The sequence below is a fragment of the Crinia signifera genome, chromosome 6 (genome assembly GCF_055691185.1).
Source record: "Crinia signifera chromosome 6, ASM5569118v1, whole genome shotgun sequence".
Lineage (NCBI taxonomy): Eukaryota > Metazoa > Chordata > Amphibia > Anura > Myobatrachidae > Crinia > Crinia signifera.
In genome coordinates this window covers 204,883,945-204,900,840 of record NC_139222.1, presented here as the reverse complement: position 1 = coordinate 204,900,840, position 16,896 = coordinate 204,883,945, and the positions used below count along the sequence as shown (strand labels likewise).

General features: G+C 36.0%; 2 non-coding genes across 2 annotated transcripts; one reads left to right on the top strand and one right to left on the bottom strand.

Moving 5' to 3' along the window:
- Positions 1-1,668: 1,668 nt before the first annotated feature.
- Positions 1,669-1,787, bottom strand: LOC146016584 (5S ribosomal RNA). The gene has a single exon (XR_014449471.1). It is a non-coding gene; the product is annotated as a 5S ribosomal RNA (ribosomal RNA).
- A 2,948-nt stretch (positions 1,788-4,735) lies between these two features.
- LOC146016583 (5S ribosomal RNA) lies at positions 4,736-4,854 on the top strand. Its single transcript, XR_014449470.1, has one exon. It is a non-coding gene; the product is annotated as a 5S ribosomal RNA (ribosomal RNA).
- Positions 4,855-16,896: the final 12,042 nt, after the last annotated feature.

The window sequence follows — 16,896 nt, the reverse complement described above, 5'->3', positions numbered from 1 at the left end:
TTTCCGCTGGCACTCCTGAGGTTTTTAAATTTAGTATACGGTGATCAAATAAATAACACCAACACTGGAAAGTGTGTCGACGTTTCGGGCTGTGTGCCCTTTATCAAGACATCTATATATACACACACACACATATATATATATATATATATATATATATATATATATATAGTTGTTTTGGAAAAGAGGCGCCACTTGTGCTAGATAAATAGAAGTATCACAACAATATTCCCTTGTATTATAAAGGTGTCAGCCTATCTTTCAATAAAAGTAATAGTATGTTACTTATAGAGTTATGGAAAGAAATGAAGAGAGATACTGGCGACCAATTATTGTGAATTTAAAGGATATGAGAAATATATAAATATATAAAAAGTAATTTATTTGGATGACAAGATATAGTAAAAAAACAATAAGACAGCTATGCATACATATGAATGATAGGATTTATATATAAAAAATGGAGGGATAAAAAATGGGGAATTTTGGATAAAATGACACTTGAATCTAAAAATAGAGGACCTACGGATAAAAAAGGGGTTCAAATATAAAAACACATATATATAAAAGTTAAGATATAAAAGAATCCTTAACTTTGTGAGGTAGTAGGAGGTAGGTGACCCAACGCGTTTCGTCGAACTGACTTCTTCAAGGGCTGGAGAACAAGTGATGTCTGGCATGTATTTATACCTATATGTCAGCCAGGGGGATGTGACATCACTTCCTGCTAATTATATATATTAAAAAGGCTGTGCAGGCTTATACATAAAAGTGGGACTGTGTAAACATATGCAAGGTGAACTGGGACTCTGGTGAGCAAAAACGCTATATTTATAACTTATTTATACAACTGAGAACAGTGATAATAAATAAAGTCCGTTTAGTGTGGCACTTCCGCCACGCTTCCGGCATCCTCATATTAGTACTGCGCATGCGCGGCTTTCAGGCGTCCTGGATCTGTGACCTTCTTTATCCAGTGCGCATGTGCCGCCTTGTTGCAGGGCTTGATGGATCATCTTAAGGCTCTTGCGTATAGGTCTGTTATAGCGGGTGCCGGCGGCCATTTTGTGGAGGCTTTCTTTCTGTGTGAATATCATATTTCGGCCATCTTCTTGAAGCTTATCAAGCCGGGGGATTTCCCATATGAAAATATACAAAGGAACATAGTAACTATAACGATTCCAGGCTATATACTTAGGTGATTGTAACGATTCCAGGCTATATACTTAGGTGATTGATTCTTAATCCAGATCATAATCTTATTCATGGTGACTTTTACTTATAAAATTAAAGTGGTACTATGATAAACCGAGTGAACGTTAATGGAAATAAATTGGTGATTGCAGTGTTTCTATGCTGATTAGCAAGCTATAGAACTATAGAAGAAATACAATAGTGATACTTTTATGGTATTAATACTTTTAAACAGTGTACATTGTCACTAAATGTTTAATATTATAGTAGCTGGGTGAGCAAGAGAGTGCTAAAGTGCTAGAGTGCTAGTAATTGTATAATATTTATATTTATATTTTTATAAAGTGTACATTGTCACTAAATATTTAGTATTATAGTGGGTGTGTAAGCAAGAGAGTGCTAAAGTGCTAGAGTGCTAAGGTGCTACTAATTGTATGAACCATATGGTTTCGCTCGTACGAACTCCCTGTTTTGGTGCTACAGCACCAGGTTTTCCCAAGAGGTCTCCCATCTTGGTACTGACCTGGCCCAACACTGCTTAGCTTCCAAGATCGGACGAGATTGGGCGTCACAAGTGTGGTATGACTGTAGACAAATGCAAACAAACATCTGGAGGTTTGAGTACTTTATTAAGTTCTTACAATATACTATATATATTAATAGTGAAGCGTGAATCAGAAGTGTAAAATGAAAGATAAAAGAATAAAAGAATAAACGAATAAATTAGAACCAGGATGACCTTATAAGAATGGCGCTATTTCATAGTTGTCATTAAAACCCAAGGGATGTAAGGTGTTCAATTCAAATATCCAAAACATTTCCCGTTGGGATAGTTTTTTCGCCAAGTCGCCGCCTCTTGGTCCAAGCTTAACCCATTCTATGGCTTTGAAGGTCAGTCCCTCGGGGTTAGCATTGTGATGGTTCTCGAAATGTTTGTATAGAGCGTGGCTGTCGATTTTATTCTTTATATTTCTGCTGTGCTCTTGAATTCTCAGTTTAAGAAGTCTTTTTGTCTTGCCAACATATTTGAGATGACAGGGGCATTCCAGAAGATATATGACGGATGAGGTGTTACAGTTCATAAAGTCTTTGATACGGTATTCTTTAGTGTCATTGTGGTTGGTGAATGATTTTCGGGTGGGGTGAACAAATCTGCAAATATTACATTTTCCACATTTATATGAACCAGTGCATTTCAGACCAGGGTGAGATTGGGTGTTTTTTGTTGTGAGTAGGCTAGGTGCTAGAAGATCTTTCAAATTTTTTGATTTTCTGAAGATTACTTCAGGATGTGGTGGAAGTATTTCTTTAAGAATCGGATCCATAAGTAACAAGTTCCAGTGTTTTTTCAGGCTCTGTTTTATTGTATGCTCATGTTGGTTGAAGGTGGTGATGAAGGCTATATGTTCTTTATCCTCCTTTTTTGTTTTGTATTCAAGCAGGTGTTCTCTTTCGACGTTCATCACTTTTGTTCTTGCGTTCTGAAGAATTGTATTGGGGTATTCTTTTTCTTCAAATCTTTTTGTGTACATCTCGAGCTGGGTTTCACAATCCTCATAGCTGCTGCAATTTCTTTTAATACGATTGAATTGAGAGTACGGTATGTTCTCTTTCCACTTTCGTAAATGATTACTCTTAAAGTGCAAGTAGCTATTGGTGTCGACTTGTTTGATGTAGTTTCTCGTAATCACCTTAGAATCTTCCCCTGTCAGAACCAGATCCAGGAACTCAATATCAGATTTATTGATTTTGGACGTGAAACGCAAATTCATTTGGTTGCCTTCAATGTATTTCATAAAATCCATAAAAAGTTCTTCGCCTCCTTCCCAAACAATTAAAATGTCATCAATATATCTTTTATAAAACCTGACATTATCTTTAAAAACATGGTCTGTGTGTATAAAACGTTTTTCCCAACTTCCCATAAAAAGATTTGCGAAGCTGGGTGCAAAGATCGTGCCCATCGCTGTACCACATTTTTGAAGATAAAACTGGTCCAAAAATTTAAAATAATTGTGACTTAGGATAAAATTCATGAGGTCACATATGAAATTTTTGTGTTGTGGGGTGAGCGTTGGGTCCTCTTCCATAAACTCTTTACATGCTTCAACCCCCTGTTGATGTTCAATACACGTGTACAGCGAAACCCTGTGCATGGCGTGATTTTCTCTACATTGTCCTGCTATAAGACCGGAGCGACGCTGATAAGTTGGGAAGTTGGGAAAAACGTTTTATACACACAGACCATGTTTTTAAAGATAATGTCAGGTTTTATAAAAGATATATCGATGACATTTTAATTGTTTGGGAAGGAGGCGAAGAACTTTTTATGGATTTTATGAAATACATTGAAGGCAACCAAATGAATTTGCGTTTCACGTCCAAAATCAATAAATCTGATATTGAGTTCCTGGATCTGGTTCTGACAGGGGAAGATTCTAAGGTGATTACGAGAAACTACATCAAACAAGTCGACACCAATAGCTACTTGCACTTTAAGAGTAATCATTTACGAAAGTGGAAAGAGAACATACCGTACTCTCAATTCAATCGTATTAAAAGAAATTGCAGCAGCTATGAGGATTGTGAAACCCAGCTCGAGATGTACACAAAAAGATTTGAAGAAAAAGAATACCCCAATACAATTCTTCAGAACGCAAGAACAAAAGTGATGAACGTCGAAAGAGAACACCTGCTTGAATACAAAACAAAAAAGGAGGATAAAGAACATATAGCCTTCATCACCACCTTCAACCAACATGAGCATACAATAAAACAGAGCCTGAAAAAACACTGGAACTTGTTACTTATGGATCCGATTCTTAAAGAAATACTTCCACCACATCCTGAAGTAATCTTCAGAAAATCAAAAAATTTGAAAGATCTTCTAGCACCTAGCCTACTCACAACAAAAAACACCCAATCTCACCCTGGTCTGAAATGCACTGGTTCATATAAATGTGGAAAATGTAATATTTGCAGATTTGTTCACCCCACCCGAAAATCATTCACCAACCACAATGACACTAAAGAATACCGTATCAAAGACTTTATGAACTGTAACACCTCATCCGTCATATATCTTCTGGAATGCCCCTGTCATCTCAAATATGTTGGCAAGACAAAAAGACTTCTTAAACTGAGAATTCAAGAGCACAGCAGAAATATAAAGAATAAAATCGACAGCCACGCTCTATACAAACATTTCGAGAACCATCACAATGCTAACCCCGAGGGACTGACCTTCAAAGCCATAGAATGGGTTAAGCTTGGACCAAGAGGTGGCGACTTGGCGAAAAAACTATCCCAACGGGAAATGTTTTGGATATTTGAATTGAACACCTTACATCCCTTGGGTTTTAATGACAACTATGAAATAGCGCCATTCTTATAAGGTCATCCTGGTTCTAATTTATTCGTTTATTCTTTTATTCTTTTATCTTTCATTTTACACTTCTGATTCACGCTTCACTATTAATATATATAGTATATTGTAAGAACTTAATAAAGTACTCAAACCTCCAGATGTTTGTTTGCATTTGTCTACAGTCATACCACACTTGTGACGCCCAATCTCGTCCGATCTTGGAAGCTAAGCAGTGTTGGGCCAGGTCAGTACCAAGATGGGAGACCTCTTGGGAAAACCTGGTGCTGTAGCACCAAAACAGGGAGTTCGTACGAGCGAAACCATATGGTTCATACAATTAGTAGCACCTTAGCACTCTAGCACTTTAGCACTCTCTTGCTTACACACCCACTATAATACTAAATATTTAGTGACAATGTACACTTTATAAAAATATAAATATAAATATTATACAATTACTAGCACTCTAGCACTTTAGCACTCTCTTGCTCACCCAGCTACTATAATATTAAACATTTAGTGACAATGTACACTGTTTAAAAGTATTAATACCATAAAAGTATCACTATTGTATTTCTTCTATAGTTCTATAGCTTGCTAATCAGCATAGAAACACTGCAATCACCAATTTATTTCCATTAACGTTCACTCGGTTTATCATAGTACCACTTTAATTTTATAAGTAAAAGTCACCATGAATAAGATTATGATCTGGATTAAGAATCAATCACCTAAGTATATAGCCTGGAATCGTTACAATCACCTAAGTATATAGCCTGGAATCGTTATAGTTACTATGTTCCTTTGTATATTTTCATATGGGAAATCCCCCGGCTTGATAAGCTTCAAGAAGATGGCCGAAATATGATATTCACACAGAAAGAAAGCCTCCACAAAATGGCCGCCGGCACCCGCTATAACAGACCTATACGCAAGAGCCTTAAGATGATCCATCAAGCCCTGCAACAAGGCGGCACATGCGCACTGGATAAAGAAGGTCACAGATCCAGGACGCCTGAAAGCCGCGCATGCGCAGTACTAATATGAGGATGCCGGAAGCGTGGCGGAAGTGCCACACTAAACGGACTTTATTTATTATCACTGTTCTCAGTTGTATAAATAAGTTATAAATATAGCGTTTTTGCTCACCAGAGTCCCAGTTCACCTTGCATATGTTTACACAGTCCCACTTTTATGTATAAGCCTGCACAGCCTTTTTAATATATATAATTAGCAGGAAGTGATGTCACATCCCCCTGGCTGACATATAGGTATAAATACATGCCAGACATCACTTGTTCTCCAGCCCTTGAAGAAGTCAGTTTGACGAAACGCGTTGGATCACCTACCTCCTACTACCTCACAAAGTTAAGGATTCTTTTATATCTTAACTTTTATATATATGTGTTTTTATATTTGAACCCCTTTTTTATCCGTAGGTCCTCTATTTTTAGATTCAAGTGTCATTTTATCCAAAATTCCCCATTTTTTATCCCTCCATTTTTTATATATAAATCCTATCATTCATATGTATGCATAGCTGTCTTATTGTTTTTTTACTATATCTTGTCATCCAAATAAATTACTTTTTATATATTTATATATTTCTCATATCCTTTAAATTCACAATAATTGGTCGCCAGTATCTCTCTTCATTTCTTTCCATATATATATATATATATATATATATATATATATATATATATATATATATATATACTAAATAAGTTGAAGCGTACCATCTGCAAGTACTCTGTGCTTTTTTCCTCCTTTGAAAATATCTTGATAAACTGTCAAAACACAACTTATAATGCTTTTGGCATGATTTTAAATAAAATTCCACAAACAAGAAGGCTGCATCGTTATATACCCTGGTATATTCTGATTCTGACACATTCTCTCAGACTAATGAAAAACAGTAAGTTATATTTTTTCTTTAAATTAAGTGAGATTTCGATTGAACACAAAGCTTTGAAAATTTGCAGAGCAATACAGAAGAGGGTTGTTAATAAGTAATTATTGTTGGCTGAAATACAGTCTATATTAAGCATGTTTCTTCATCTTCTCAAGCAGTGCAACCTCAAGGGAGCTTGTTCTTACTGTGGTAAAGTGTAATGTTTACAGCTAATTAGAAGGGATGCTGGCTGGTATAGTTCTTCAATTAAGTGTCCAATTGAAAAACATTTCAGAAAATGTATATATAGCTGCTGGACAAGTGAAATCACTGCAGGAGACCAAGCAGTTACAAGCATGAGACTAAAAACAATGCTGTTATTAGTCATTGAATTTAACCACTTAAATGCAATATACACTTTTTCACCAATATATGCTAAGAAATTTTATATATATATATATATATATATATATATATATATATATATATATGTTTTAGGATTGATTTGAAAGCATCTATTTAAAACGTATACAACTGAGTTTAAAAAAAGGACTGTAAACACAGAATATTATGAAAATAGCAATATTTTTATGTTATAATTTACTGATGGACTGACAGCTTTGCCATCAATAATTTATGGTTTTAAACCATATTAGAAAAACCATTAACAATCAATTGAGTTATGGGGATGCAGTCAAAATCCCGACAGGGTCAAAATTCTGAATGGGTCATAATACCGACAAGGACAAAATCCCGACAAGGATAAAATCCCGACATTTAAAATCCCGACAAGGACAAAATCCCGACATTTAAAATCCCGACAGGGTCAAAATACCGACATATAGAATGTACAGGTGAAACAGTCAACATGACTTTCCGTCGACAGGTCGCAAGGTCGACATGGTTTTTTTCACTGTTTTTTGACCCGACATGTGCCGACAGGCGGTATTTCATGCCCTACCATCCACTAGGGCATGGTGGGAGAATAAAATAGTGTGCCGAGTGCAGCGAGGCACCGTGCCCGAAGCATTGTAAGCGAAGCGAGCTATGCGAGGGGCTGCGGTTCACTTCCAACTGTGTCCATGTCGACTGTGTCGACTTTCGGGTCAAAAAACAGTGAAAACCCCATGTCGACCTCGCGACCTGACGACGGAAAGTCATGTTGACTGTTTCACCTGTACATTCTATATGTCTGTATTTTGACCCGGTCGGGATTTTAAATGTCGTGATTTTGTCCTTGTCGGGATTTTAAATGTCGGGATTTTGTCCTTGTCGGGATTTTGTCCTTGTCGGGATTATGACCCATTTGGGATTTTAACCGTTGGGATTTCATACCGAATCCGAGTTATGTATATGTGCAGATTGCAGCAATGTTTTCTTGACATGGAGGGCTACATACTGCAGCAATTGATGATTCGACAGAGGTGTCCGACCTCAATGAATTAAGAAAAACACATGCTTACCACTCACAGACCATTGATGTTTGCAGGTCATAGCTGGTCAATGACCATCCCTTTAATACTGTTCATACATTTGAACTTTAAACATTTTGAAATTATTTATAATAATTAGCCATCCCTAATTGGAAACCCAGAATTAAAATTATCCTTGAAATTATTATTCACAGTAATTCCTTGGTGGAGCTGAGGATGGTGAGGATGAACTAGTTCTACCTCCACCTTGACTCTGCACAGTAATTCCAACAGAAAAGCATTATAATTTGTGGGGGGATGCCAAAAACCCTACCACTGGCCCTGACTCTGAATAATGGGTGATAGAGGGTGGTGTTAATTGTGCGGCAGAGGGAAAATAGGGTACTTCTTTACTTTCACGGCGCCAGCATGGCGCCATGCTGGCGCCGTGAAAGTACAGAAGTACCGAAAATAGTTTCACCACCTATCCAGGACCATTTTTAGCCTTAGTAATTCATGTATTTAAAAATAATAAAAAATAGATTTTCTAAATATATCAGCAAATCAATAAGTGATAATAATCAGTGGAGATGCTGAATGACAGGCTCTATGATGGTTAGTTCCTGACTACATCTGATAGTTATTCATACTGACTGAGGGATGCACTGGTTTAATTGGTGGCAGCTCCTTTCTGCAGCCACTGGTTCAGAGGTGCTGCCAGGCTGCACACACTGGGAGAGGATTAGAAAGTGCAGAGGGGCCAGAAGATCCCTCTGATATTGACAACTGCTGAAAAATTATATTTGCTGGGGGTACCCATGGGAATGCGGGTGGAACCATCTGAGTTGGGGGCAGACGGCTGACATCACAGGACATCATCCACACATTTGAGCAATGTTTTGGTACTATGCATGCAGGAAAAGTCCTGGAAACCCTTAATGCATATGAGTGAAACCAATAGCATTCACAATAGCCTATGAAAACACTGACTTGTGAGAAGGCTATTCTAATCCTAGGAGCTTCAGGATGAAGACAGGTTGGCTAAGATGTTATCAGTGTCAACGGTGTCTCCTGGAATGCTGCTGCATTCTCTATTGCAAATCATCGGCTCAGTTTAGCTGTATTTGAGGAGAGTAGCAAGAGTAGACCCTAGGCTACCGCAAATGTTTATGGTGCATCAATCATCAAAATTGGAGTGATTTTAATCTCTTCACTAATACACTCCAATGCATGGTGGAGTAAAAAGGGAAACAAACATTGGAATTTGCATATTTCCACAACTGCTATCTGGTCCATGTTCTGCTTTAGCCTTTTTATACATCAAAAATTGCATCATTGTCAATGCTATGCTTCTGTAGAGTGTACAGTATGAATGTTGTTTGCGTTTATACAAACATATGTGGTTGTTTCTGTGGAATTTACAGTTTAAATGCTTTGCTTTTTTACAAACATATGTGAATAAACAAAGTATAAATCTAAATCAAATCAATATTTCATGTGACCACCCATTAAAACAACATCAAAGCTTCTAGGTACACTTGCAAAGAAAGGGAGTTTGCAGGAATATTATCAGTTGTATGATTAACCAATCACACTAAACAGGTGATAATGATCAAAATTTATCATTTTCATATGCAAGATGAAACATAGCCATTAAATGAAACAGAAACAGGTGTGTAGCGGGCTTAAAACTGTGAGAGCAACAATTAAACTCTGATCCAAAGGTGTGGTTGTGGAAGACAGTTTCATGTCACAAGTCATACACCTTGGCAAGTCTGAGCACAGCAACAAAACACAAGGTACAGTAGTTATACTGTATCAGCAAGGTCTCTTCCAGGCAAAGACGTACACTGAGGTATCAAAATGTATTGTTCAACCTCTTTTGAAAATGCACATTAGCAACTTTTTGGACTGTAGATGCAGTGGTCAGCCAAGGAAACTTAGTGCATTAGATTAAAGATATTCAATGCTTTCTTCACAGCTCAGAACCGGCAGAAACTAGTAAGACCCAGGTACACCCATCTACTGTACATAGAAATCTGTCCAGGAATAGTATATATGCTATATATATATATATATATATATATATATATATATATATATATATATATATATATAAAAGCATGTGTGTGTGTGCTAGTACACCTTGCTATGCTGCACAATTGAACCATTTGATCAATGCTACTAGACTGGTGAGTGACTCCATTCCTGTGTATATATATATATATATATATATATATATATATATATATATATATATATATATATATATATATATATATATATATATATGAAATGACAGTCCGGCACTCCATTGGTATAAGGCAATTACCCTGGTGCCTTCTGGATATGAATTAATAGAAGGACTCTGTGAACAAGTAGACAAACAGTGGCACTCACTGTTTTTTTTTTTTTTTTTTTTAAAGTGTATTAAAGACCAACGCTTCGGGGACTAGCCCCTTTGTCAAGGTGCAGTGAGTGCCGCTGTTTGTCTGCTCGTTAAGCAGAGTCCTTCTATACTGTATATATATATATATATATATATATATATATATATATATATGGAGAAAAAGAAAAAACAGAGTGCGCCCCTAATGTTAATTCCACCACCAGAATACAACCAGAATATCAATGGTAATTCCAGCATAAAAATCACAGTTTTTTATTTAATACAACATTTATTAAAAACATGTAGTTTTCATCTGTGCAGTATAATTCATACAGAAACATGGAACATGGAAATACACCCAACGCGTTTCGTCGATACGACTTCCTCAGGGGTAAAATTTCTATGGTGGTAGAGAAAACTTCATTAGCTATATAATAAATTAAAAAATTTATATTTTATTTAAAATTCATAGATGGACAGGTACATACCCGTATGTTGGTGGGTAGTGAGAATAATCACTCCCGGTATGTAAACCTTCTAAAAAATGGATCCTATGCGGATAATTAATAAATAGTGCTCGGCTGCATCTATAATGTAAATAATGGATAATCAGTTAATAGGTACAAAAGGAGGAGAGCAAGAGAAGATGGAGGAATATACGGGTAATAGGTGCAATTTTTTAGCGCATACCAAATTCCAACTTTATTTTGGATAGTAGATCAAAAATGTAGAAATCCTTCTAGAGGGTCGAATCCTGTAGAGGATCTTAATATTTAAGATTTAAAGCACCACTGCATCTATAATGTGAAATGGTAAATATATAGTATGTAATGATACACGGAGTAAGGTAAAAGATGGAATGAAAATAAAAGGGAATATAGTTTCAAACAGATTTATCACCTACCCAAAATCAGTCTGACAACATTTGAGGGTCCTGGGAGATGAAGAATGAGGACTCCTATAGAATCAATGGGTGAGGGCCAATCAGTCATATTAAATAGAAGCTTTCTACACTATACGATATATATTCTACACTATACGATTAAACTTTTTTACGTATATATTCTACACTATCGATTTTATGTGGGCAGTTTTAACAAGAATCACAGTAGTTCATAAGGAAGTCCCCGTAACATTCAGAATTTCAGTATAGACATTCCATATCTATGCAATATCACATGGTATCTATGCAATATCACATTCCATATCTATGCAATATCACATGGTATGTATAGCCATCAGTAAGACAGAAAGGGGACATTCTAATATAATTTGATACAGTTTGATACAATCTCTCATGATGTGTATAGCCATCAATGAGATAAATGAGGGACAATGTTACCTCAGACATTCCAAAAACAATGTAACAATCTAGCCTTAGTGAATCCAGCTAGATAATATGATACAATTTTACGGTTCAAAAGTGCACATAGTCATTTGTGCATGTAATAGATGTTAGCATATTACAGTGCCTTTAGGCATTACTAAATACATAATCTATATCACAAGCCACATATACAATTAGAGCAAATCTCAACCATTAACATACCTCTGGGCAAGGGACACAGCAATCCAATAATGAACCAACTGCAGGTAACAGGTGGACAGACTGGCCCAGTATATATAGGGATATTGCGATACGTCACTTCCGGTTTAGGGAAGATGAGGAATATAACATAGTTAGGTGCTTTAACAGTCATAATACGCTCTGGGCTTGCCCCTAATATTATGTTATATTCCTCATCTTCCCTAAACCGGAAGTGACGTATCGCAATATCCCTATATATACTGGGCCAGTCTGTCCACCTGTTACCTGCAGTTGGTTCATTATTGGATTGCTGTGTCCCTTGCCCAGAGGTATGTTAATGGTTGAGATTTGCTCTAATTGTATATGTGGCTTGTGATATAGATTATGTATTTAGTAATGCCTAAAGGCACTGTAATATGCTAACATCTATTACATGCACAAATGACTATGTGCACTTTTGAACCGTAAAATTGTATCATATTATCTAGCTGGATTCACTAAGGCTAGATTGTTACATTGTTTTTGGAATGTCTGAGGTAACATTGTCCCTCATTTATCTCATTGATGGCTATACACATCATGAGAGATTGTATCAAACTGTATCAAATTATATTAGAATGTCCCCTTTCTGTCTTACTGATGGCTATACATACCATGTGATATTGCATAGATATGGAATGTGATATTGCATAGATACCATGTGATATTGCATAGATATGGAATGTCTATACTGAAATTCTGAATGTTACGGGGACTTCCTTATGAACTACTGTGATTCTTGTTAAAACTGCCCACATAAAATCGATAGTGTAGAATATATACGTAAAAAAGTTTAATCATATATTGGAAAGCTTCTATTTAATATGACTGGCCCTCACCCATTGATTCTATAGGAGTCCTCATTCTTCATCTCCCAGGACCCTCAAATGTTGTCAGACTGATTTTGGGTAGGTGATAAATCTGTTTGAAACTATATTCCCTTTTATTTTCATTCCATCTTTTACCTTACTCCGTGTATCATTACATACTATATATTTACCATTTCACATTATAGATGCAGTGGTGCTTTAAATCTTAAATATTAAGATCCTCTACAGGATTCGACCCTCTAGAAGGATTTCTACATTTTTGATCTACTATCCAAAATAAAGTTGGAATTTGGTATGCGCTAAAAAATTGCACCTATTACCCGTATATTCCTCCATCTTCTCTTGCTCTCCTCCTTTTGTACCTATTAACTGATTATCCATTATTTACATTATAGATGCAGCCGAGCACTATTTATTAATTATCCGCATAGGATCCATTTTTTAGAAGGTTTACATACCGGGAGTGATTATTCTCACTACCCACCAACATACGGGTATGTACCTGTCCATCTATGAATTTTAAATAAAATATAAATTTTTTAATTTATTATATAGCTAATGAAGTTTTCTCTACCACCATAGAAATTTTACCCCTGAGGAAGTCGTATCGACGAAACGCGTTGGGTGTATTTCCATGTTCCATGTTTCTGTATGAATTATACTGCACAGATGAAAACTACATGTTTTTAATAAATGTTGTATTAAATAAAAAACTGTGATTTTTATGCTGGAATTACCATTGATATTCTGGTTGTATTCTGGTGGTGGAATTTACATTAGGGGCGCACTCTGTTTTTTCTTTTTCTCCATTTCTTCCACTTCCCCCACTAATAGGGGGGACTAATAGAGTTGCTGCCCCGATAGACTAATTCTAGCGCATTGAAAGGGTATTACTTCTTTTCTATATATATAAATATATATATATATATATATATAGAGAGAGAGAGAGAGAGAGAGAGAGAGTCTGTGATCCAGCTCGCCTTATTAGATACATTGCTGTTCAATGTGAATGCACAATACACGGGAGGGGGTTGGTGCAGCACTCCAGGCGTCTTGATATAGTATACACGTTGATACAAAAATATAAGCAACGTTTCAATGCCTTTATTGTGACATTTTCGTCAGGCTAAACACAACAAGCACATTGTCTTAACTTAAATAACACACCCAGTGCATGCGCTGGAACCCGAGGGTGGGATCACTGACCCGGTCATGCAGCACAGAATGATGACCTCACCAAAATGCGAGGCATCTTTGTGACCATCCCCATGGGAACAACCCAGCACTAAACGTAAATAATACAGCTATATATAAATAATAGTGCATGCATCTGATATCCTGGTATATTAACAAGTAATATAATGTCCTTTAGTATAGGACACAAGGTAATATTTATTAGGCTATGGTCAAAAAGACTAGCTTTGTTTATAGTGTAGCATATATACTATATTATAGTTATATAGCCCAACAAGGGCATTATGCTAACAAAGAGCAGCAAGGAAGAAAAGATTAGGTTATCCAAATACACTAATCTAAATAAAGCCACCCAAACCTAAGTGTTTATGAAGGCCTCATAGGGCTAACGTTCCAAAGCGAAATATCCACCTTGTCTCAAACAGCACCAATGTTTTTGATCTGTCACCACCTCTCAATGTCTGTGGGAGGTCGTCGATCATTCGGTACCTTAGTGATGAAAGGGGGTGTGGATGTTTGCAAAAATGCCTTGCCACTGGTTGATTGCTATAACCTTTGGCCAAAGTGGCCCTTATAGCTGATTTATGTGCTGTCATACATTCTTTAAATAGTCATTTGGATTTACCGATATATGATAGACCACACGGGCAGATCAATTGGTAGATTACATATCTGGAGGTGCAGCTTAACCTATGGTTAATATACTTCAATTTGCCTGATTGGAGATGAGAGAATGTAATGCCAAGAAGCATAAATTGACATGCGGTGCATACACATCTAGTGCATTCTTTCTTAACCTCATTATGAACAATGTCATTGTCATAATGGTTAGAAACATCTGTTTTCACTAGGATGTCTCTAAGACTGCGCCCTCTCCTATAGCATGGCAGGAGCTTAGTTTCAAATCTTTATCGCTCTGGATTTTGTGCCTTAATTTTGTAGAGATGTATTGATCCCCTGGCTAGCAGTATTAAATTGACTAACCCAAGGCATCATATCCAACTTACAGTAGGTTTATCTTTGTTGGATTTTGTGATTAAGGTAGCATGGTCAATGTTAAATTAAAGCCCTTAACATTGGAATATTCTTTCCAGTTAAGTATAATATAATCTCCACTTCCGAGTGTCGAGTTTCATATTATTAACTGTAGCTTATATGATTGCCTGGCTAAAAGTACTGCTCATTGAAACCATCACCTTACATGCCTTAATAAAAGACTTTGTTTAAATTTACTTTGTTGTTCTGGTCACACCTTCAAGCCTTTCTTCAACCTGCAGTGCATGTCTAAGAACCCCCTGAGGGCTCCTCAGTTTGTGTATACATCTACCCCAATATCTGAGGCGTCCCAGGGTCAGCCTCAACCCTCAGGCATGACACTGAGCTGATGTGTATGTCTTAACAATTAATATATGATGATTAACATAGCATTCTATTCAAAATAGATAAAACATTATTCCCTTTATTGAAAATAAAAATTACATCAAATAGACTTACATATACTTGATTAAAGACCATGCTACCATTATTACTGCTCAGGGGGGAGTACAATCAAACTCCACACCCCTAAATTAAAACAATCTGGTACATACAAATGCCTAGTTAAAGTACAATTTGCAATTCAGTAGAAAAATAATTCATTAGGTACAATATAGAAGAAAGGAGTTAACATAGTATCTAGAAATCAAGACACAATTATCTCATTAAAGGCCCATGATATAAAAGAAAAAAAAACTTTTCTTGATTACCTAGTCTTAAGGGATACTGACATATTCACACAAGTTGACTAATTTGGACCACAGAATCAGTCTAGAGAAAACAATGGAGATTATTAGTCTCATTCAGGCATCTTGGAGCAAGAGTATCAAGTAAATATGACCTCTGTCTCTCCCACATGCTGTATAATTTATCACAAGGGCAAGTGATAGCATATACCAATAATCTAGTACATATGAGAAAATGGTGTAGAGTAAATTTTGCCCCCGAAAATGGATGAAAAAAGTTGGGATCTGTCTGTCGAAAACTTCACTTTGCAATGTGGGCATCTATAACCATCAACTTATTTATTACCTAGGAATGTCTGCTTCCACTTAGTACCCATGTTAGTAATGTTTGCATGGACAACAAAATCCTGTAGATTCTACATCTGCCCTGCAAGGCTGGTCATTATGGAAGGCACCCAGCCTATGTCTATCTGTAAGTGTCAGATTCAGAAATAATATATATATATATATATATATATATATATAAAAATTGGGTAAAATAAAATAAAAATTTACTTGCAAATAGAATAAAATAGAATATCTGAGTAAAATAAAAATTTCCTTGCAAATAGAATAAAATGATAGTAATCATTGTAAATGTCAAACTGTTAATTATATAAATTTAATAGAACTGTTTACTGTGTTGTAAGGTAGCTTGGTCCAAACCAAGCGGTTACAATGAAGGTCTTTATTGTAAAAGATCTTGTGGATTTAATGTTTCAGAACAAATAAATTTACACCTTACCAATGCACACATTTGAATGATTTTGGAGATTGGCCATGCTGAGCATAAAATATGAGTGGTTGAAATAAAGTGTACAGAATTAAGTACATTGTTGTAGGCTATTTAGCTTTTTAAACATAGCTACAAAGCATTCTTATTTCTCGAGTGGAAAAACTAAACACCATAATGTTTAACTACATTCAAGAAAGCATGTTCCTATTATTATTGCAAGAAGGAAATGTACAATGGTATTGATCAGAAATATAGATTACATGCACTTATTGAAAAACAAATGTTAACAGCTATTGTACAACATGAATCTTTCACTTGCAGTATAAAACTTTAGGAATGTGGATTTACTAAAAGTTTATGTGCAAAAATAGTGACACAAATCCCCATTTGCAGCAATTTACAAGTTGTTGATGTGTTGAAAGAAAATTGACCTACAGTGCCTGTGTTTAACAGTTTTCCAACCTCTAAAAATGGCTCTGATAAATGTTGGGTCCTTCAGAACACAGAGTTGTTAGGTGGAAATTAATGAGCAAGAGTGGACAACTGGCCATAT